General features: G+C 37.0%; 1 long non-coding RNA gene across 2 annotated transcripts in view; it reads left to right on the forward strand.

Annotated features, from left to right (window-relative positions):
* Nucleotides 1-22,189, forward strand: part of LOC140845843 (uncharacterized) — a 364,588-nt gene extending 342,399 nt beyond the window's left edge. Inside the window, exons 5-6 of one of the 2 annotated variants that reach the window (XR_012124748.1) lie at nucleotides 18,058-18,106; nucleotides 21,507-22,189. This is a non-coding gene — a long non-coding RNA (uncharacterized lncRNA). The remainder of the gene's footprint in view (nucleotides 1-18,057; nucleotides 18,107-21,506) is intronic. The other variant, XR_012124747.1, reaches the window with a different exon arrangement.
* Nucleotides 22,190-23,111: the final 922 nt, after the last annotated feature.

Below are 23,111 nucleotides of genomic sequence, written 5' to 3' on the forward strand. Positions count from 1 at the left end.
ATTTCTAGTGAAATAACAATGAAGGTAAGAGATATTTTACTACCACCTTGAGTACCAGGGTCTTAAAGATTCAAAAATATAAAGTAATGAGTGACCATACTTACAGTTCCATTTTTCATCATGTAAATATTACTTCAATTTTTCCACTGATGAAACAAAATCAACCTTCCTAGTCTAGAGCATTTTATTAGAAAATATTTTGAATAAGCTCTCGGGGAATGGTTGTTACATGCAGACAATAAACAAAACCTGGCATTCACAGAAACATGAGGGATTCTGAAAACCCTCTTCTGAGTGTGTTGTCCTAATAGTGCCCGTTTTGCATGTCTGACTTCACACGCATCAGCATATTTACTTTACAGCCCCCTTTGTAAACACACAAACTCCACTCTGCAAACTTTCAACCCACATTTTTATTTGTGCATCAAACACATCAAAGAACAAAGGATCTGTGGGAAAATTATGCACCATCACATCATTCCTTTTGTCAGAGCACAGAGCCTGAAGAACTCTCCTTAGAGTCTTTTATTCAAAGCTTTGCTCCTAAAATGAGCTCTACTTTCCACTTCCTCTTTATCTTTTATTGTCACCTTCTCTGCTGTTCCTCTCATTGCTGGCTTTTTTTTCAAAATTCTGACATGAAGAAAAGAGCAAAAAGAAATCTATTAGAAATCGATTACAAAGTGCAGAAAGACTATGATGGGATAATGTAAATAATTAATAATAAAGAAAATAATGACAAAATATTGCACTATTATTGATTAATATAGTTAATATGTCAACAGGAATAAATCTCCTTAAATATAGTCAGTCTGTCCGCACATAAGGTAAGGATCAGATTTGGGTAAGGCACAAAGTAATAGGAAAAGCATAAGCTTAAAGCAATCAGAACTGATGTAAAGGGCTAATGAGAAAATTGATCTGTTTGCATGGTAGGGAAAGTGGAAATAATTTCTTGCACATTACGCAAATCAAGCCTTCATAATTAAATTTGACACAAATACAGGTATAACATCATTGCATGGGACATTAGGTTGTACTACAAAGTAATTTAAGTTGGAAATTTAAGTTCCATTAAAAAATAAGTTCACCAACCTAATAAGACCAGAAACATGCTCAAGATAAAAAAGAGAAAATCAATAACACTTTTTCTAATTTAAATATTCAGTGTAGCCTGGGAGAACAAAATGGAGAAAAAATGCTGAAATCTAATTGTATTGTTTCATTTGAGCAAAATGTGAATAGTAGACAGCAGAATACAGATTAAAAATTAAGCAGCACTTTTTTCTCTTTACCCCAAATTAGTTGTTATTGTATATTCACTTAGTACTAGTTTAGTACAGACAGTGAAACAAGGAGAGACTAGTGACTTCCAGTCAATTTTAGAATTTAAATTACTTGCATATTTATTATCATGCAGTTTTATTTACCATTTAAAGAATACATGAGCACGTGAAAGGCATACTGTGTTTGAGAAAATACTGAGGACTTCAAGAAAAGTATGTCCTGAGATATTAAACCTGGAGCAAAGAGGAACGTAAATATAGTTAATTTTGTATTTATTTGTAGGGAATAGAAATACTGTGTGGTTTGGTTTGATTTACAGCAACTGGCAGGTTGGAATGCTCAATAAAGAAGTTTGTTGAGTGGTCTTCTCAGGTGCTTTCACTGCATGTGCCAGTCAGTTATCAATGTATTCCCTCTCAGATGGAAATTGATGTTTCAGTATCTGATCTGAGGTAATGAACTGGGCTCTTTAAGCCTATCTCCTTTGCAGTGAAATGATGTTAAACTTTGTCAGTAGAGGGAGCTGGAGGGGCATTGCAGGAAGCAGCAGCTGGTGGGGTGTTTCTTCCTGGTTCCAGAGTGCTGCGTTTGCTTTTCCTTCTGCTGTGCAAAATGTCAATCATGTGTGTGGTGGAGGAATGGGGGACGTTCCTTCCAACAGGAAGCGCAGAGCAGGCGGTCCCTCAACTCGCAGCTCTGGCTCTCCTGATGCAGGCCCTGTATGAGCCAGTACTCAAGCCCACATGGCCTGGACTCCATCTGCATTCCCACACCAGCCTCAGCTTGACTGAGCCAGGTTTGTTTCTCTCCTTCTTCCCAATGCAGAACAGGAGCTCCCAGCCTACAGAACTCACTGACTGCGTGTCTGCCCACCACCTTGTCTTGCCTGAGCTCTGGAATGTTGTTTCTTGCTTGCCCAGCGATTAAGAACCAGATCTTGCTCCCTGCAACCCAGTCAATTCTCTTCCACTCATGGAGCTGCCACTGGAGCTTGTTCAGTGAGAAAAACCCCATAGGGCCTCCCTTCCAAATGTGTCCTTTCTGAAGTATTCTCTCTCTGTCCAGCATGTCCTTTACGTTTTCTTGGTAAATTAGCATATCAGGTGTCCCTAAGTTCATTCCTAGTTTTCATGATTCACTAGAAGGATTCACAGGAATCAGCATATAATTGTACTCATAACCATGTTCTATGATAGGATAAGGATACACAGAAAAATCAGCAAAAGGAATAGTTGCATGGAACCAGGTAAAAAGTTAATAGTCTTCACTAAGTTGGGTCATACAGACTTATTTCATTCCTTCAGCATCTAGTAGTGACAACCATGTGAAGGATTGTCTACTGGGGAGCTCGTTGGAAACTCAGTGGCCAGGGATTTTACTAGAATCTGATCATGTAGGTACCCTCTGCCTAGAAGGTGTCCAAATTCCAGATTCCCAGAAGGAAAGCAGGTGTTCAGCATAAAAGATGTTATTTGCATCAACAGTTTAGGCACAGTGAGCCATTCTTACCAGGGACGGTGAGGACCCTTCTAAAATCAGTCAGCCTGATGACAGTCAAAGGCTAACCTTGCAAGCAGGCCTCTCTAAGGACAAGAGTCTCAGGCTTGTTAATATTAACTCTTTTTTCTTCATACCTAGCATAGTTTAATTATTCTTTACATTAACTTCCTTTGTTGAAATTACTATGTGACTTTAGCTATATGATATATAACTTGCTTCTTGGGATATATTAGACTTTTTCAATGTCACACTAATTTCTAATCTCCTCAGAAAATATGTAGAAAATTACTGCTGCCAAATACAAACTACTATCAGAAGTTAGCCTTCAACAACAATTGAATTTAGACAATTTAGGGGAAGAAATCCGGACAGCTGGTAGCTAGGTTTATGTCTATACCCAAAAGTCATTTTAGACTAGAGCAAGTAAAAAAAGGAACAAGTGTGAAATCTGTAAAACATGTTCTTGTTTTTGTGTGAAAAACTTTTCTTTCAACTATTTTGCTATATTTTGAATATTCAAATTATTTTAAAATATTCATTAAGGAAAAGGATTGGCTACTTTAAAATTCTATGAGCTTAAAAATGGGAAATGGGAAAATGCTAAAACTGGAGATAGCAGAAGCAAAATACATTTACACGTGTCCTAAGAAGCAGGTGGAGAACTGAAAACGCACAGCGATCATGCAGGAAACTCATTCTGGTTGCTTTCTGATAAGGCAAAACTGCCATCACACCAGGGCAGGACCCAGACTGCTGTGCAAGCCTTTGAAATTTACTTATTTGGCTCCAGCAACAGCTAAAAAGTAAAACTGAGTTGAAAAGGGCCGTTTTTGTCTGTGGATTTCCGATTCCTTGAATTCTTGGTAAGCAAAACAGAAGAATCCCTGACTACAGGCTTTCTGGTGAGTACCTATGAAAAGCTATGATTCCTCTACATAACAGGATGAGGAGAGACCGGTCTACGCCTCTGGTGTTGCAGAGCAGGTAAAAGGTGGAGGCCGTCTGTCATCAAAATTCCCCTGAGAAAGTAGGTTCTGTTTGGTTTTGCTGGCAAAGAATCAAGTAATTTCAGAGGGTAAATATACTATACTTAAAAGCCAGCCAACCTACCCCTGTAATGTTACAGGTAGGAAGCTGAACACAGGAGTGTAAGTTACATGCCAAAGAAGCACAGCTAGTTAGAGGCACTTGCTACTTAGTAGCAAGCTGATAGGAATACAGTTAGTAGCTATAACACACACAAATGTAATACTTTTGTCAAAGACCATTGGATTGCATCAGAGAGAACAGACTTCATAGAGATGCGTGACTCCTAGCGCAGAAAGCTGACAAAAATGCAATGCCGAAAACATCAAGAGACCTCATACTAACATCACTGAATCCTTGAAGCATCAGGAAAGGGGCATCATTTTGGGTGTTAGACCTTATAATCATTCTTTAGCCTGCTTTGTATCCCATACAAATATTTAGAGATCATTTTAATTGTTACTCTTCTTAATGATTTACAGGGTGTATCGTCTTTAAGTAAATCACACAATGAGCTTGAGAGGTTTTTTTTTTCCCTTGGCTATTTAAGTATGTCATGTGAGATCTAATGTATGTAGTAATTGCTTAGACCGGTACTTGGGGCCGACACTAAGGAAGTGTTAGTACTCCTATCTTCTCCCACAATATCTACACTTTCTGACAATCTATATCATAGCCCTCTTTGTCATCTTATCACAGTAGTCTAAAGGTATAGGTCGGCTGCTGAATTACAGACATGACATACGTGGTCCTGAGGTATTACGGGTTTCTGCGTTGCTATGAACCCTCTGTTAGCACTTGGCAACACGTTTTGTCCAGTGAAGATTCTTTTCTTCAACATCCCTGCTTATCTTGAGCATCTTCACCAGTAGGGAACTGAGATATTACTTGCACTGTTGGCCAATTCTGAATGTTAGAAAGTTTATCCTTGTAATTAGTCATATATATTTCTATGCAGCTCTCAAATTTTCTCTGGCTTTCCCTCAGGGGAAGGGATGTAGCAACCAAACATAAAACAACCAAGACAATCCTTCCCAGGTATCGAACTGTATTCTGAGTGTAGCAGGGCTTCTCTGCTCTGGACTAAGCTTCCTCATTTCACTGAGCCTCCTTAAAGGTTCTACTCTTTCTGGACTTCCTACTTACAGTGCTCCCACATATTTCAGGGCACCTCCCAAAATGAGAACTGAACAACTGAGCTCAATGCATTTCATCTTGGCAGAATACAATAGCTTGTTTCTTGTTTTGACTATCACACTGCTATTAATGAATTAGTCAATTACCTTAATGTTTTAAACACTGTTTTCACAGTAACTAAAACTCCGGATGTATGTTTTCACACAAACAGTTATAAAACCAGGGCCCTTCTTTTACAGAATTTGTGCAGTTACTTTTATAAACATGATGTGTGTCTTAACTTTTATTTCAATAATTGTACCACTTAGATGCTGATGCTTTTTTAAACTCTAATTCCATAATGCATTAGCTCTTCTTATCCTTTTTTTGCATTTGTATATAATAATAAAGCTATTTATGTGCTCATTCATGTGCCCATTAAGGAAGGTTACAGACCCTTAATATTAGGTATCAGAATATCCTTGCACTTTGCTATATCAGATGCATTTATGTGATGTATAAACTTTGGGAAGTTTGGGGAGGGGCCTAATAAGCACAATCTCCTATAATACTAAACACTATTGCTTAATTGGCTCTCTTTTAGCATGTTTGCTCAATTAACTGTACACTCAGCATGTATTTCTCTGGATTTTGCACAAAGATATTATGGAAGGCTCTGAAAAAGCAATGGAGAAATTACAATTTTTGACATTTTGTCTATGGTTTTTATTTTGTACACAATCCTTGGAAAATGGAGATAAGGCTAGAATTATTTTTATAGATATCCTATATTTTTCTTTTTTCCTAATTCTTTCAAAGTTGTATGTAGGAGAAGCTAAATGACCTAAGAATATATCTCATTGGAAATTCTCAAAAATACATGCTAGGAGAGTTACACAAAGCCTCAATGTATGAATCAAAAAGGAGTGAACCTGTCCTGGTCAAGTGACAAGTGAGGAGATGCTTGGATTTTATAGGAAGATTGGAGGACATACGACCCATCTTCTTTCCACTCTAAGGAACCTGTAAGAAACTAGTAGGAGGTTGCATAGCACTACTTGGAAGTAATTGTACAAATATGGCAGCACCTCTTCAGCATGTTAATGATCTCTGAATATTTACAAAGTTGATTTTATAATGAAATCACTTAAAAGGAACGCTGATCAGGAACACGTACAATGCGCTACAACGATCATACTAAAACATTAATAAAACACAAATCTTGCCCTCCTGTAACTTACAATTTAGCTGAAAGACTTTTTCAATGCAACATCGCAAATAAGGAAATGTAGTGTTTGAAATGCTATAGAACTTAAAAAGTGTTGAGTGCCAGAGGGTGCACGATGGAAAGAGAAAGAAGCCTTCACAGACAATGTAACATGTAAGGTGAACCTTGAAAGACTAGCGGGAATCAGGGCAGGGGATATAAGTAGGGGCAGGACATTCTAAAAGTACAAATTCATTCAAAGTCAGTGATCATTCGAAGACATGAATTTATTTACGTTCTCTAAAGGCTAAGTTAAATTTGATCTTGTGTTGCTGAGTTCTAATTCTTTATGACACTCATTTCTTCTGTTTCTAACTGAACAATAAATGTCTAGAAAAAAAAACAAGAGAAAACAGGTAGGATTTGAATATCTTTGCCTTCTCTGTTACTTTTCAATAGGTTTTTCAAACTTGAAAATATCAACTTTTTTCCAGATCCGGCAAAACAGAAAAAAGAGATATGTTCCACTGGAATGTCACAAAAATTTTATGTAGAATCATGTACCTCTGAATGGAATCAGCCTGAAAAGTCTACAGACTAGAAATAATTTAGTTGTAGGTGGATTTATAGTTTTTAATGATGTTCATATTTTTCTAATTCATTCTGTGAGATATAATGGACAAGTAATTGTTTTTAGTCAAATAATGATTTTACATGTTATATGAAAATACACTAAAAAAACAAGTGATCCCTGAATATGGCAGACATTTTTGATGTTTTAGGAATTTGTGTTATCAATTACAAGAGGCAGGTAATCTCAAGAAAAGAGATATCTAGAGGAAAAAAATTGGTAATTATCGCAGTAACACTTGATTTCTAAACAACAGATTTTTAAAAATTCTTAACCATTTAAGTTTGAAGCAAGAGTAATGAATCATAAGAAAAATAGGATAAAAGACAAAACTAATAAAAAATGAACATAACACACAGAAATTTTTTTAAATTATAAAATCTCAAGAGTCAAGAACAGCTAATTGAAAAAAAATGTAAGGACTCTAGCTAACCCAATTAAAGATCTTTGAATGGGAATGCTCAGAATGACATTCTGCAAAGCAATTAAATATCATAGGTAGGAACATTTATAAACAAAGAGGGCTGATGAGAATTGTATACTTAGAGGAAAGTATATAAAGTTATAGTTATTGAATAGGAAAATAATCCAATTTAAAAACCAACATCTGAAATTGTTACACAACAACCAGATTTATCATGTTCTTTTCTCAAAAATTGTGTTAACGTTGGCTTATTGTCTGTATATTTTCCTGCAAGTTGACATAAATATATGGGTTTGAGACTGTAGGGGACTCAAAGAGTATTACTTCTTGTTGTTCATTGATGTCTAGCTGATTTATTTTTGAACACTGTGCTACGTCTATCCTGATGGCATGTGCTATAATGATCAATGTGAATGAGATGTATTTCCTGACCAAGCCAATATGAAAAGCTTGAAAGTGAAACATTGCAGAAGCATAAAGTCATTTTTACTTCTGTTTGGAAAAAGACAGACTTTACTGACTTTGACCTTTTAGTGTTTTCTTGTGGTTAGCCATCATATCATCCAACTCTATAGAAAAACAATCACTTCCAAAGTGGCATAAAATAAACTAAGATATTGGGTAGAGGATGAAAGCACTCACTTTTCACCCACGTAGAGCAGAAAGGGCAGATGAGCGATTCATCAGCCACCATGTATTTTTGGTTAGAGCTTTCATTATATCAAGAATTTAAATGTATTTAAAGGTGTTTTCTAATAATTACTATCGTAAGATTTCTGAGGCTCTGTAATTGTCATGTGTTCTTTTTGTATTTGCGTCCAGCACTCGATATTCAGCTAGGTAAAAGTAATTAGATACAGCATGAGGTCCAGTTTAATTTAGAGAATTGTAAAATTGTAGCATTCAAAGAACATTAATGTTTATTTAGTTCTTAGTTATTTTTTATTTAACTATATTATTGTATATGTCTCACATAACTCTATTTTTTAAAGGGGAGATTGAGTTGATTAAGATACTTGCTCAAGGTCAAATATTGATAAATTACTAGGTTCTTTCAGATTCCTGAATCTGATCTATCACATACATATACATACACACACATATGCATATAAGTCAATGTACATACGCACACGCACATACACATGTATTTCCTCACAAATATTTCAATCAATAACTGTTAACACCATTCTGGGTCATCTAATCAGCCCCCCTTGATTTTGGTTCAGGATACTGAAGGGCAGAGATTACGTGAGGGGTCCAAGGTCTATGAAAGAGTTGATCTGAGAGTTAGAATCTAGGACGTGTCTCCTGATCTTTCCTGAGGGGACTTTCTATTACATCATGCAATTTTTGTGACTCTATCATAATTTTTTGCCTATGCAACTTAACATATTTTGACACGTTTTTACTGAAGTGTGAAAACACAAAGCTTCTGCCACTTGGCTAGCATTAATAATGAGCCCGGATGTTTATAGTTCAATGGTCCTCAACCCTAGTTCTGATCCCAAAAAAATCATTATATGCACTTATTCTTATAAAAATGGTTGCGCACCACCATTAGAGTTACTGATTTATTTGATCTAGGTTGATACCCTAGAATCTGTATTTTTAATAAAGTGCTACAAGAATCATCACAAACATAGTAATGGCACCAATCATAGCTAACGCATGACCACTCAGCAAGGCTTTGTAAGTATCGGCACTTAGTCCTTTAATCATATTAACTCATTTCATCTTCAGAACAACCCCAGTCATTCAGGTTCTATCTGTAGGCAATTTTCAGATGAGAAAACTGAGACAGAGCATTTAGATGATCATCTCAAGGTCACATAGCCGGAGAGAGGAGAAAATGAGATTAACCAACACTGTCATGGAGCTCAGCAAACTTAAATGATTTATGTTCAGTACTCAGTCTCACTGCATCTCTTCATCTACATTTTAGGTAGATGGCATCTTAGTATTACATTTACTCACCTCTTAAAGAAGAAAACCTTCTGAGAAGTTAAAAGTCTTTTTGTAGTCACAAAACTAGTGTGACAGATTTGCTCTTCTCTTTCAGATTTAACATTCTTTCTCAAGAAACGTTACCTTTCAGTCATAGTAATTTTTCTTTGCTCTAATTATGATCTTTAATGTAGGTACTGTATTATTCATAATTACTCATTGGAAGCAAGAGAAGCAATCTTTGGGTCGATAACGCAAAAAGAGTTTATCAGAAGTATATTGGGAAGTTCATAGATTTGTTAGGAAGGTAGCTCAATGTTCAAGTTCCAGGAACAGTGGCCCACCGCCCTCCACAAACTGGCGTGAGGGTAAAGGTGGCTTGTTCTGCTGCTGCCCTGTGATCTTCAGCTACCAAGAACTCATCCTGACTACAGCCCAGACTCGGCCAGCACTGATGTCAGTTCTAGGACCAGAAGTCAGAACTGCAGCCAGTACCACTCCAGGAAATCCAATGTTAATTAAATGAGCCCTACGCAGGGTTTACTTACTCTCCAAGTGGACTGCTGCCAAATAAAGCATCACCAGACAAGAGCAGTTACTGAAATCCTGAATCATAGTCCTCCACTGCACAACCAAGAAGAGTGAGAAAGTGCATTTCCTGACTTCTCCCTTGCAGAGGTGAGAGTCCTAAAACATGCAGATTATGGCAAGTTGTTCAAAAGGTGTTGGGAAGCCAGAAAAATAGGGGGAGTCATAAAAGGATTAGGGAAAGATGACTGTCATCCAGACAGATCTGAAATCTAAAATCTTGGTATATTAGATGAAGAATATACAATTAGGAGGATCCTTTAAAAATAAATTTTAACTGTGCACTTCAATAAAAGACTGAGAGCTGTTTTCCAGTTTTGCATCTTGAGTTGAATGCTTTTGATAGTTTATGGTAAATTGAAAAAACAGGAAGATCTGGGAGAAAGACCTAGATTCCAATATTACTACTCTTCATTGCCAGATATGTAGTCTGGGTAAGTTTTTATTATTGATCAAAAAGCCATGTTTCTATCAGGGGAATAGACGTAATAGTCATTTCACAGGGTTATATAAGGATTAAGTGAGAAAGTGCAAATAAAATACCTGATACCCAAACACTTTCTCCATCCCTTTTGGAAAATTTTTGTAATATATTGGAAACACTTTGAAACCAATAACATTAATAAATAAATATATGCAAATCATTCTATCATTCTATTCATGACCTTTCCAAGTGGACTTGACTACTATACCCTTTGTGACCCACAATACAGAAGAAAATACTCTTATAACTCCTAAGTTCCCTTTGCCCTTAAAAAAATAAAAATAAAAAATAGCTATTAATCTCCTTTGCTAGATCCTGTATCCCTTGAAGGCAGAGAGAAACGGGAACAAAGGCAGATGGCTGCCTACCAAAACATACTTTCCTGGTCATTAATAGAATCCTGAATTTCTTTCTGAGATAATGAGCCCTCGGGGTGGGGGGGCTATGAAGTACAGACCCTTTTAAAACCACTATGCCACGTGGCTGAGTTCTGAGAAATATTGTGTGGAATTGCTGAAAAGTGTATTAAAAGGATGGAATATGTTTTGATTTCTTTCTCCTGCCTCCCTGCCTCTTGGATCTGAGGATGTAATAGCTGAGGCTCCAGAAGCCATCATGGCTCCTGAGGTGACCCTTGAGAATGAAAATCACGTGGGGCTGGAAAAAGAATTGAAGGAACCAGGGAACACGATGGGACTTCATAAAACCAAAGTATCAGCCCCACAGTGCCTTCCTCTGGACTTATTATATATGACAGAATAAATATTTGTGTCTTTTAAACACTGTGAATCAAATCTTCGAACTCAATGTGTCCCCTGATCCATACAATAGCTCACTTAAATGTGTATTTTCAGGATTTACCACAATGCCTGACACACAGCAAGTACTTAATGAAGGTTGGATTAATTAATTCATCTATAGCTTGTTTTGAGAGCTTATGAATTGTTCTCTTTAAATAGCTTTGTGCTAATGTACAGTAAACTAGAAAGAAATTTCAGAAGAAGAATTTGCTCAATCATGTATATCCACTATGTGGGGTGGGAACTTTATTTTCAGTATGAGTATTCTTTCAGAAAATAAGATCTAAAAGCATATGAGCAGTGGATATAAAAAATTAATATATGAGCACACATAATCTATTTACCTTTTCTATTCTGTCTGTCTTAAAAAAAACCTGGATTTGTCTTTTAAAGGGTTCCCTTATTTTATTGAGAAATGGACAGGAAGGGGCTGGAGAATAGCATATAGTTGGAGGATTGATTTTAGATACAAGGAAGAGATATCTGATATGAAAGAGGGAATACAGAATTTGACTGCCGATGGTGGTAGACATGTGGCTATACAGTAGGAGAAAGGAGGGGCTTCTGATGTAATGTCTGTGTTCTACGAAGGTATACATGTCTAGCATACCAAGTGTGTGGTTTTATGTCATTTAAATCTTACATATCTTTCCTGAAATGTTTGTTCACTTGATCTATCTACTGATAGGAGTTTGTTAAAATCTCAACCTATGAGATTAATTTATAAATTTTCTTGATAATCTGTCAATATTTGCTTTTATATATTTTGGAACCTTTTTGTAGTACTACAGTTCTGACTCCTTTGCAGCACCTCAAATCAGAAACATTTTCATATATTTCATATAGTCAGTGTTTAGATACTGAAATATTCATTCCTACATTGTAGACTTTCATTATGAGATCAGGTTCCTTAATGTTAAAGTTTACCATATGCTAGATCCAGGCTGCCTGCCTGCCCAGATTTGCGTGGCCCCTTTGCCTTCCGGGCCTTGGCCTCTTGACAGATCGAGAGACCTTGTCACATGCCTGCTGGTTTCACCTAATCTCCTCAAACCTCTGACTGTCTGAACCTTCCTGCCCTGAGGGACCAACTGCAGCACAGGCTTCCGATCACCGTGTTCCCGTGGAGTGCACGGGAGGCCAGTCCCTGCGTCTGACTGGACGTGACCTGTGGAGGCTATGACTCTAGGGTCCTGACTGGGCTTTCCTCACATGTCTGGCTTCTGGAAACTTTTCTTCCTTTAACACTATATATAGTACATACATATACAAATATACTTTATTACTGTTATGAACATACATGCACATATATACATACCTATGCATTGTATGTGTGTGTATACATATGATATTTCTACAAAGACCATTTTTGATATAGCAGTTATGGATGATATGAAGTTAAGAAAAATTATTTTTCTTACACTCTTCAATTTTCTTATTTTGACAATAAACCTTTCTTGTTTCAAGAAACAAATAGCAGTGAGGTTATTTCCAAAGACAGAAATAAAAATACAGAATTGTCAAATCATGTCCAAAATAACATCTCTTTCTTAACATAACTTGAACTTGTAGTTGAGTCAGGAAAATGTTGTCCCTTTCTATGGTATAAAATAGGGGTTTCTGGTGGTGAAACATTGATCTGTGAGCTACTGAGCATTTTCTAGATACCAAATTACAAATATTTAGAAATAAAATATTTCTAAATCAATTGGTTATATAGCTAAATATACCATTTTCTAAGATTAAATCAACATTCTCTAATTTCATTGTTTCTTTCCATACACATACATTGTGTTACCTTTATTTTAATGTCTTAATAAACTAATTTGAGAATATTCTACCATAATTATTCAAATAAATGATAAATATAACTTAGCATAGGTAAATGAAGTTCTGAGATTATGAAGAGAAAATTAATAACATGCAGATAATACTTCATAACATAGTTTATCTGGGGAATATCTTAGAAGTTTTCATTGCTCTGGAGGTCTGTAACAACATTAAAATACATTCTTGATTATAAACTAATTACATTTTTTCAGCACCATGGAAACCCTTTACTAAAAATGTAGAAATGAGAGGGAATTGAAATACTTCTGACATGTACCCAAATACTTCTGAAATATCAAAAGGCAATCACTGACTCCAAATAAGCAACTGAAGAAAACCTAGAAAATGTATAAATAATATAATAAATAAATATAATTATTGAGACAATGGCTTTTATAAAAATAATCATGTGAGAATATGTATTTTATAATAATAAAAAGGTAATATGTGCTAAAATATTTCAAAGGCACATTTCACCAACAAATTGGAGAGCTCTAGAGTGGGGACCAGGCATGTGCATTCTCCGAAGTGAGTTCATGATTCTGAGGTGAACCCAGCATTGAGATTCAGTGATTTAGAGTGCGCAGGCGATGTGGGGCTTTATACCTTGAGGTCAGGGCTTACAATATTGTATTTCTATCAATGGGCAGGCATTGGAAGGCTTTAGACAGAGGACAGATGTCTGCTTTCAAATGACTTCTGTGTCTGTAGGATGGAACTAAGTTGCACAGAGTATGGGGATGTAGGAATACCAGTTAAAAAGCTATTGCAAACTCTCTCCTGCAGAAGAATTCCAAATAATTGACGTCACTACTCTGGCCTCAAAGAGGTGGAGCTTACATGGCCTCTCTGTAAGTGTGCGCTATGCATAATGACTTCCTAGATGAGAGTATAAGAAGAAGGAAAAAAAGAAAACATTTGTAGTGGAGATACTTGACGTACACTCTTAACCAGGTGATCAAGTTTAACATTGACAATGATAAATCACCTTCACAATATGTGCTCCTTGATAAGATATGATGCCAATGGGGTCCTTCCTACCTCAAATGCATAACCTCTGCTCAAACATGAGAACAACTCCTCAAAACTGTCCAAGTTTATCGAGAGCAAGAGAAATTCTGGGAAATTATAGCTGGTAGGAAAAAAAGTGGTAGAGGTTTAGAGGAACTGATTAGGACTCGAATGAAGGAGAATCTGGGTGCATATAAACCATGACTTGCCGTCAGTTAATACCTTGGGAATTGCTCCTTGATGTCTCCTCACAATGTTCAACAGCTTGGAGGAGCCAGGAGCTGCAGTAATAGAGCCTGTACATTCAGTTTAAAGACGATGGGGCAAGGCATTTGAAAATAACTCATTTACCAAGGAATATGCATGAGAAATGCATAAATTCACAACATAAATAATGAATGAATGCTAAGGTGACAAGCAGGCATATGAGAAATTCAATTAATGGATCAAGCCAGATAACAAGCCAGGATTAAAAATATCTAATGAATTTGTCATGGCAAGACAGATTGGGGAAAAGAAATAATCATTTTGTCAAAATGGTAAAAAAATAAAATAAAAAATAAAAATGACAGAGAAATCCATACAACAGCAAAGAAGGCAGGTTTGACTGAAGTAATTTTGTGTTCCAACAAGCCCATGGTTTGCTAAATGATAACAACATATTGACAGTGACTTCCATTTTTAGATTGAGGAATTTCATTCCACAGAATTAAAATTTAATTTGTAAGCAGAATGGCATGAGCCTCTGGGTCACTGATAGGCCCCCGCTGGCTTCAAGTTGGGTCTCTGATTTAGGACTTGGACTCTTCTTGGCCTGTACCGACCTGCAGGACCTCAGCTATTAATGCCTGACCTCAAGGGGGAGCTACACTTAGTTTGGTCTCAGTTTCTCAAATCTGCCCTAAGGCCTCTGCTCCAAGACTCGCTTTTAGCCCTTTCCTGGTACAATAAGATAAAAAGCTTTCCTTTCTTTTCCTCCCAAAATTTAGCAACAGGGATAATTCTGGCGGAGCCTACGTGTGTTCAGTAACATTTGTGTATGAACTGCTTAACCGACGCTCCACTTCCCTTGTCTCCGGTCCTCCCCTTGCCACCCCTCATCATACGGCTGCCAGGGTTTCTGGGATCTGCCTGGGTGGGAAGAGGGCCTCTTCTTTCCCTAGAAACCTGCAGTTCAGTGCTTCATTCACTCATTCGCACTAAGGTAACTCTCAACATTGCCATGTCCTCTTTCGAGTGCAGTCAGTAATTCTTAGCCCTGGTTGCACGTTAATAAGAAATCAAGGAACTTTTAAAAAATTGACCATACCTAGGCAGCATCCCCCTTGACTTAGACTTAATTAAGTTGGGATGGGAACAAGCATTTTTTTTTTGATCACCCAAGAGTTTATAATATACAGCTAGAATTTAGAACCCCTGAGTTGGAGTTTGCAATAGAGAAATAAAGTCAGTAAGGTTTCTATACTGTCTTTTAGTTTCCATTGTTTCTCTACGTTCAAGGCTTTCTCTAACCCTGCCTCCCCACTCCTTATTAACTCCAGTAACATGTCAGCAACATTTCTACTTAAGACTCAGGTATTTCTTTCCTATCCTTGGTTTTGCACTCCCTAAACCTTCTCTCTACTGGGAGCACGGGGGCTAAACCTGGTGGCTGCTGGCTTGAGTTCAGACCTCTGAAGAGCAGGACCAGACTGGGAAGCCTGGCCAGGACCTCGAATGCATCCTAATATTTTCCATATCTCTGTCTCCATTGAGGAAGGATCTCATTGCCTTAAGAATTTCCCCTGCGATTCAGAGGTCCTGACGACAGAGCTCACAGTCTCACCTGAGGATAACTTCATCTCCCCGGGTCAGCTGTGCTGTGCCCTACGCCCGGCCCAGAGACCAGCCTCTGCCCTGGCATGGGAGCAGCAAGGGGCCATACATATGACCAAATCTAAAATGTGTGAAGAATAATGTGAAGTTTTACTTATAATTTCTTTGAAAGGCCAGAAAAGGAGACCCTGAGTTGAGTGTGGGAGGAAGTGCAATACATAATATAGCTTTTAACAGAACCTCCTAAAATAAGATTTCCACATCTCTGACAGTGGTGATATGTCTAGCGATGCCCTTGCTCATAGGAAAATGTCCAGCTCAGCTGTCTAGTGCTGCTTTGCTTTAGAGGCGCATCTTCCCTTTATGGTCCTCGCCCACCATCAGGTCTCCAACACCCCACCCTCCGTTCAGAGCTCCTTGGAAAGTGGGTTGTTTACAGGCAAAGGATAAGGCATATGACAGAAAGTGAGGGGGGGAAAGATGATGGGGTCTTAGAGCTCCGGATGATTAAAGGCAACCTCTTCTAAGGTATTTTACCCCCTTGCTGATTCTCCGATCTGCATCAATTATTAACCCGATCAGCCCTGGGGCAAAATTAAAAGGTTTTCCTTGGGATGAAGAATTATAAGTGCTTACAACATAATATGTGTCTCTGTCATGATTGGACGCACTGTACAAAACTTTTGAAATTTCTTAAATTGGCAAGTGACAAAAGGAAAATAACATTTAGGAAAGTTAACATCTTCATAGCATTATGAAGGCATCATTGATTACAAATGCAGAGAGGACAGGTTGTTAGAAGACTAACTGCAGTTTAAGTACAAGTTGATTAAGTTAGGGTTTGAGTCCACGTTCGAATTTGATTTTGAGAGACAGTCCATAGAGCAGAAAATCTTACAAAAACAAATAAAAGAACTTCCTGATTTAAAACTGTATCTACATGGAGACAGGGAAGAGAGGAGTCAAGATAACTTCAATATTTCCAGACTGTGCAGTGGTACCATATGGTGAGTCTGCCGATCACAGAGCAATCCTAGCCTGTGTCTCAGAGTGGCTTTGACAGTCTTTCCCCTCACTTGGCACTCAGCTTCTGTGTCCACAACCCATAAGCCTTTTCTTTATGTCTAACTATATCCCATCTGGTGCACTAAAAGTGGCTGTCTCACAAATACATGTACTTCAAAATGGTCCAAAGTTATTTCGCCAAGAGAAGACTATGGGACTGTTTTCCTCTCCTTTCTTTCTTGAAAGCTCGATTAAGAAGAGGTTTTGGCCCCTCTCAGTCATTGCCTTTTATCTTCTCCTTTGAGGTTCACCGTTGTATTTTCTCCTCCATGCTAAGGTGGTGCTGCAGAATACCGATGAGAAAAGTGCTTATTTTAAAGCTTTCCACATCTTTTGAGTATAGCAAACCTGATATGCATTTTTTACAGATGGTCCCCTCATCTGACCCCAGCCTTGTGAGGGTTGCAGGTAGTCTCAAAGCAAAAGGGAAAAACAAAGATTTCACATTCCAGGTTCTTCTGGATTGGCAAAGGAGGAATTAGAGAACAAATACTTTACATCAAAAGCAGTTGCTGGAGGCTGTAGGATTTTTATATTATTCCTGAATTAGTTTTTCTGTATAACAGTAGGTCCAATTTTCAAGACAATCACTTTCAATGAATACCTTTTTAGGGAGAGGAGAGGAAGGTATAGCAATTGTGAGTAGTAGCACGTTGGCCCCTATTTTACTTTTAGAAATGTGCAGATGACTAGTAGGACAATACCCATATTAAAATAATAGTGGTTTGTTCTAGTATGAGAAATTCTGCAGCTCTTTTTAAATTGAAATTACAAGCATGGTTGAAACTCTTTCCTTAATGGTCCTCTATTATTTTTCAGAATCTGAATCAAATTGATGCATAAGGATAGTTTCATAACACTCACATTAGAAACCTCCAACATGGTATATAGATTATTTCACTGGCTTGATAACATTTCCATGTATCTATCACTTTTGTCTAGTTTAAAATAAACTTGCAGTTGAAAAGAGAATGGATAATTTTCCATAGAAATTAGCATTTGCTTAGCTGTTATGATTCAAACATTTTAATAGCAATGGCCGTTTCACTGTCTGAAAGCTTTGTGGCATCTGGAAGAGCTGAGGGAAGCAGCCTGCCTAGGAGGTTGGTGTTGATTCCACTGTGAAGCAGCTGCATTCGTTTAAGGGAGTGGAAATTAGACAACAAAGCAATATACACTTATAAGTAAAAGCTGAGTAAGCAAACAGTGGCATGGCAGGAATTGACATGAGTCACTCATATATCTGTGCGTTTACTGCTATCTCGTAAAATGTAAAGTCATGATCTGAGTGTTGATGGGTCATTATTATTCGTTTTTAATTCCTCACAGTTCCTAACACATGATTATGTGCAGCTTGGAACATTCCAATATAAATCAAGTAAGTGAATAAAGCGCATCAACCCATTCTTTATTGGATATATTCATATTTACCTATCGCCCTCAGCACACTGTACATGTGTGTACACATGCACACACACACACACACACACACCGAGACACAGATATTTTTGGTTGAAGTGAGCCATGACTGGGAGAAAGGAAGATACGACAGACATAGAGCACTGGTATCTGGGAATCTAGCCAAGTAATTTGGGACAAAAAGAGTCCCAGTGACACTAAATGCATTTTTGGTCTACTTCTCAACTGTTCCCCGAGTCATTTATACTTTAGGTACTAATATATAGAATATTATAATAACATAAGCTGCTTTTTTATTTACAAGCAACATCAGGAAGAAACAAATATATATACATATATATATGAATTATGTAAATTCCTTTTTATTTATTCACTCATTCAGCAGGTATTATATTTTCATATTACTTTTGAGACACTGAAGAAACAAAAATTAAGAGTATGTGCGCTCTTACCTCAAAATGTTGTAATGGCTGTGGGAGAGAAGAGTAAACAGATACGTGCAATGCAGGTTTTATCTCAACTTGAAATTGATTTTTTTTCAGATGGGTCTACCTATAGCCTTACACCTTTGTATGGTGTGCTTCTGATCCCTTATAATTGACCGTCCAGCTTGCGGGTGTCAGTTTAAATGATGAGGGTACACAGAATGGGGAGTACCTAGCCAGGGGGAAATGACCCTGAAAAAATTTTGCCATGTTATGGGCAGTTTATGGAAACTCTGAAGTCTCATGTATCCCTGATAGAACAACAGACTCAATTCTTGTAGGGAAATTCAGAGACTAATTAATTTGATACACTTATTTCACAGAAGAGAAAACTCAGATTTAGGATTAAATTATAGAAGAGACAGGTAGGTTAACAATCAAATGAATAATAAGATGAGTTGATTATTAGAAGGGAGTGGTATCTAGGATGCAGTTTGGCACATGAGAAGAACGCCAAAGCCAGGGAACCCTGTGCCATGGAAATAGTATTTGAGCTGAGGCCGGAGGGATGTGACAGTTTGTCAGGAGAATATTCGGGAGAGAGTCAGCAGAAACTACAAATGTTTGCATTTTTCCGGAGGATCACTTACGATTTAATAATCACGGTAGGTGCTGAGTAACTTATTACATTTGGTTCTTAAGTTCAGAAATTATGTTTCTGAATTTAAAAGCAATGGTAGATCCCCTAAACCACCATGGCGATCTGCAGCACAGCGTCCTTCCTCTTAGCCCTGCTCGGGCATCAGCTGGTGCCTCCAGATAAATCCCCTTTGGGTTTCTCGCTAACTGCTGCAAACATCCGCATGTTAGAATTGCTGACAGAGAAATAGGGGCACTCCCTTCAAATAAAAATTACAGTCTTCTATCAAACTTGCCTGCTAAAAACATATTGCCCAAAGAAATCATGGCTGATTTCATATCTTTTACATATTTTAAGCAAGGTACACAATAGTGATATACCAGACTTTCAATCAGATTGTTTAACCTCTCTCTCTCTCTCTGTCTTTCTCTCTCTCTCTCACACATACGCACATAACACACACTTCCCCAAGTTTCCGGTTTTATAGATAACTTTCCAGGGCATGTATTTAATGAAGTAGTTCATTTATTTAAAAAAAATAAATAATGGGCTACGGGCAAGGCTATGTAGTGGAATGATGAGGCACAAAGAAGAGAGAAATGCTGGCCCTGCTGTCAAGGTACTTGGGTGGGGTTGGTACGTATGGGTACCGTTTTATACCCCAGTGCATCTCAGAGAGCCAGGGGGTTAACCTCATGAATCATGAGTGTCAAACGGTCCTTTCACTTTTTTCTCTATTTGCACTACAGCATGAGATACTGGCACAGTCATTTCACAATATAAATTCAAAACTAATTTTGCTAGTATAAAATAAAAATCGCTATGATACCTTGAATGCAAATGAAATCACTTTTGATTACATTGGTAGAAAGAAAAGGTCTGTCAAATTCACCAGGATCAGATTATTTCCAGTTCTGTTAGTATCTGTGTACTTGCTCCATGTTCATTTTGTCATCTGCTCTTGTTTTCTAGCAGATGCCAAAGGTTTAAGAAAAGCTACTGTGAGCAAGTCTTTAACTTGAGAAAACTCTATTCTTTTCTTTCAAGCAATTCGGAGGGCCCTTCTATAATTTAATTTGCCTTGGTCAAGCTAGCAGAACACCAGTGTTCTTTTCCTAATTTTAGTACTATTCCTTCATCATTTTATACCTACATTATTAAATTAGAAAAAAGTTTTCCAAGATTTTCAATGGAAACTTTTAATCATATTAACTGCAGTTCCTACTACATTGTGTTTAAACATTTTCAGTGAATATTCAGAATTTTGTGATTTCGAATATCAATTTCTTGTTATTCTTCTCAAAAGAACCAGTTTGGATCAGAGCATTATTTTCAGATGAATAGGTCTAAAATATTCTTCTGAATTCACAGTTCTATCATTCATTCAACCACAGTTTCTTTTATGCAGATTAGCAATGTATAGAGAGACAAAGTGCCTGCTTTCAGGGAACTTACAAACTTGGACGGGGGAAGGGACCTCAAACAATTAAGAATTTGTTTCATGTAAAAAAGCAAACATACAAAGGGATTGCCCCAAACCGGAAGTGTATTTAGGGATTTCAGTCAAAGGGATCCCAGTGAGGCTTAATCAAATAAGAAATGGATTCCAGACCTTGCTTTTATGCCTTATATCTTTATATCTTAATTATCAGATTATACAGATTATACCAAACAAGTTTTGATGGCAGTCACGTGTCTTAGAATGATTTTTGTATTCCATTTAGTTTGTCAAGGAAGGGTTAAGTGACATCTTATTCATGGAGAAATTTGAGAAGCAGATGAATATGTATATATTCCTGAATAAAGGTCAGAATCAACTAGATCATCTTTTAACGTTAATGCTATTTACACAGCAAGTCTTCAGCAAGTCTCAAGTAGACTGTTTCATAAAAAGTTTGTCTAAGTCATTTTTTTGAAATTTTCCCATAAAAATAGCATCTGCAATGAATCGTACCCAGATTCACCCAAAAAAGTCTAGGGAAGGTTAATGTGTATGAACAGTAATAATAAAAGTAATGTTTGTTAATGTTACTGATCATTTTGGCATTGCACAAGTGTTTGAATACATTATTGTTTTCTCTTTGTTACTCTATGAGGGCAGTATTATCATTCCTATTTTATAAATGAGGTAATTGCAGTTTAGATTATTCAAATGACAAGAGTTAGGAAATTGGGGATTTATGTCTATCATACGACACTAAATCCATGTCTTTACCATTTTATTATACTATGTTGTACTACACAGTTATCTTAAAAATGCCAAAAAAAATGTATATTTACATATTTTATTTCAGCAACAGGAAAGCGGGCACTAGAGGCACAGATAAACTGCTGATAAATTACCAGGGACAACATTTGCATTAGGCCATGCAAGATGTGTTTAATGGAGTGCTCCAAAGAAGCGAGGACCTGCTGGAGGGGTAATGAGATGTTACATCTGGGGACAGCGAGAAGCAGAGAAAAAAAAGGAAAAGTAATTAGCCAAGGTGTCAAAGTAAAAATGAGCCTCGGTGAAATAAGTCAGGGGTCTAAAGAGATTATTTGTGAATAAACATAACCAACAAATGAAAACAAAACTTTGAATGTTGTGTGCATTTTTGGTGGGGCGGGATTTGGAGGAGGAGGCTCACAAGACTGGTTAGAGAATGAAATTAGAATGGTGACTCTCAGGAACGATGTGGGAAAAGTTAAAAGCAAAGAACTTCTGGGCATGACGGTAGATCCTAAAATAACATATTTTAGGAATGAAGGACATGAAGAAAAATAACGGCACAAGAGAAGCGTGGAGAAAGCCCATGACTTTGAAGTTGGGGCTCATCTCTCCAGAGTTCCCCGGTGGAGCATCTGAAAGTGACACTAATTCAGGATTCTTGAGCTGAAGGTTGACAGCTCCCATTGCTAAACTGTATTTCATTAAAAGGGTTTTGATTACTTCAAAAGATGCACTGTAAACCATATCGCCTGGTCTTTAATGTATTATTAATACAAGATGGGCACATGGGTAATCTAGACCTATGAGTTACACACTATATCATCCATAATCTGAGATTATTTTCATTTTCCCACTTTATCTGAAATGACAGATAAATTCAAATAATTAGGTTGCCTACCACCAGGTGGGACAGTGATAGGATGAGGAGCGGTTGCTATTTGGTAAAAGGTTTATTTTTGGAGTAATGGCAATCTTCAAAGATTACGGTGATGATCACAAAACAAAGTAAACAAACTAAAATCCACTGAATTTTAACTGTAACTGCATGAACTTTATGGTATGTAAATTATATCTCAATAAAGTTGCTTTTAACGAAAGAAAAAAAAGCAACACTTAATGTTTCAGATCAAATGGGAATGAATTGAAAACTTCAAATAGTCACCTGTTGGGGAATGAATTTTTCTTTTCAAAAGACTCCTGAGCTCTTGACTCTAGGGGGAACCTAATTAACATTAATGGAGAAACCATCTAACAAATATAACTGTAATATTTCAAAAAGCTCTTCAGTACTTCTTCTTTCCTCTCAAATGGTCTTGAAATAATTGTCTCAAAGTATAACTATAATCTACTTTCATGTAATTTTCTCATAGCATAACAGAAAAATGGAGAGTAAAAACTCCCAAGGAAATTTTCCAATATGATCACAGTTGGCCTAATATTATGGATTTGGGTCTTTTGAATGACTTTTCACCCAATGTATTGTTTTCATAAATTTTTCATACAGTAGTTTTACAATCTATTCCTCTTATTCAATTCCTACCTACTAGGCTGTCAGCATTGTGTATAAAGTAAAGAGCCTGTTAACTGTCCATCATAGAGTCTATAAAATAGAAAGAAAGGCACAAAAAATGTAAACACTTAAGCAAATATATGATTCAACACACAATTTGCTACCTAAATCTGATGT

The sequence above is a fragment of the Manis javanica genome, chromosome 13 (assembly GCF_040802235.1).
Source record: "Manis javanica isolate MJ-LG chromosome 13, MJ_LKY, whole genome shotgun sequence".
Lineage (NCBI taxonomy): Eukaryota > Metazoa > Chordata > Mammalia > Pholidota > Manidae > Manis > Manis javanica.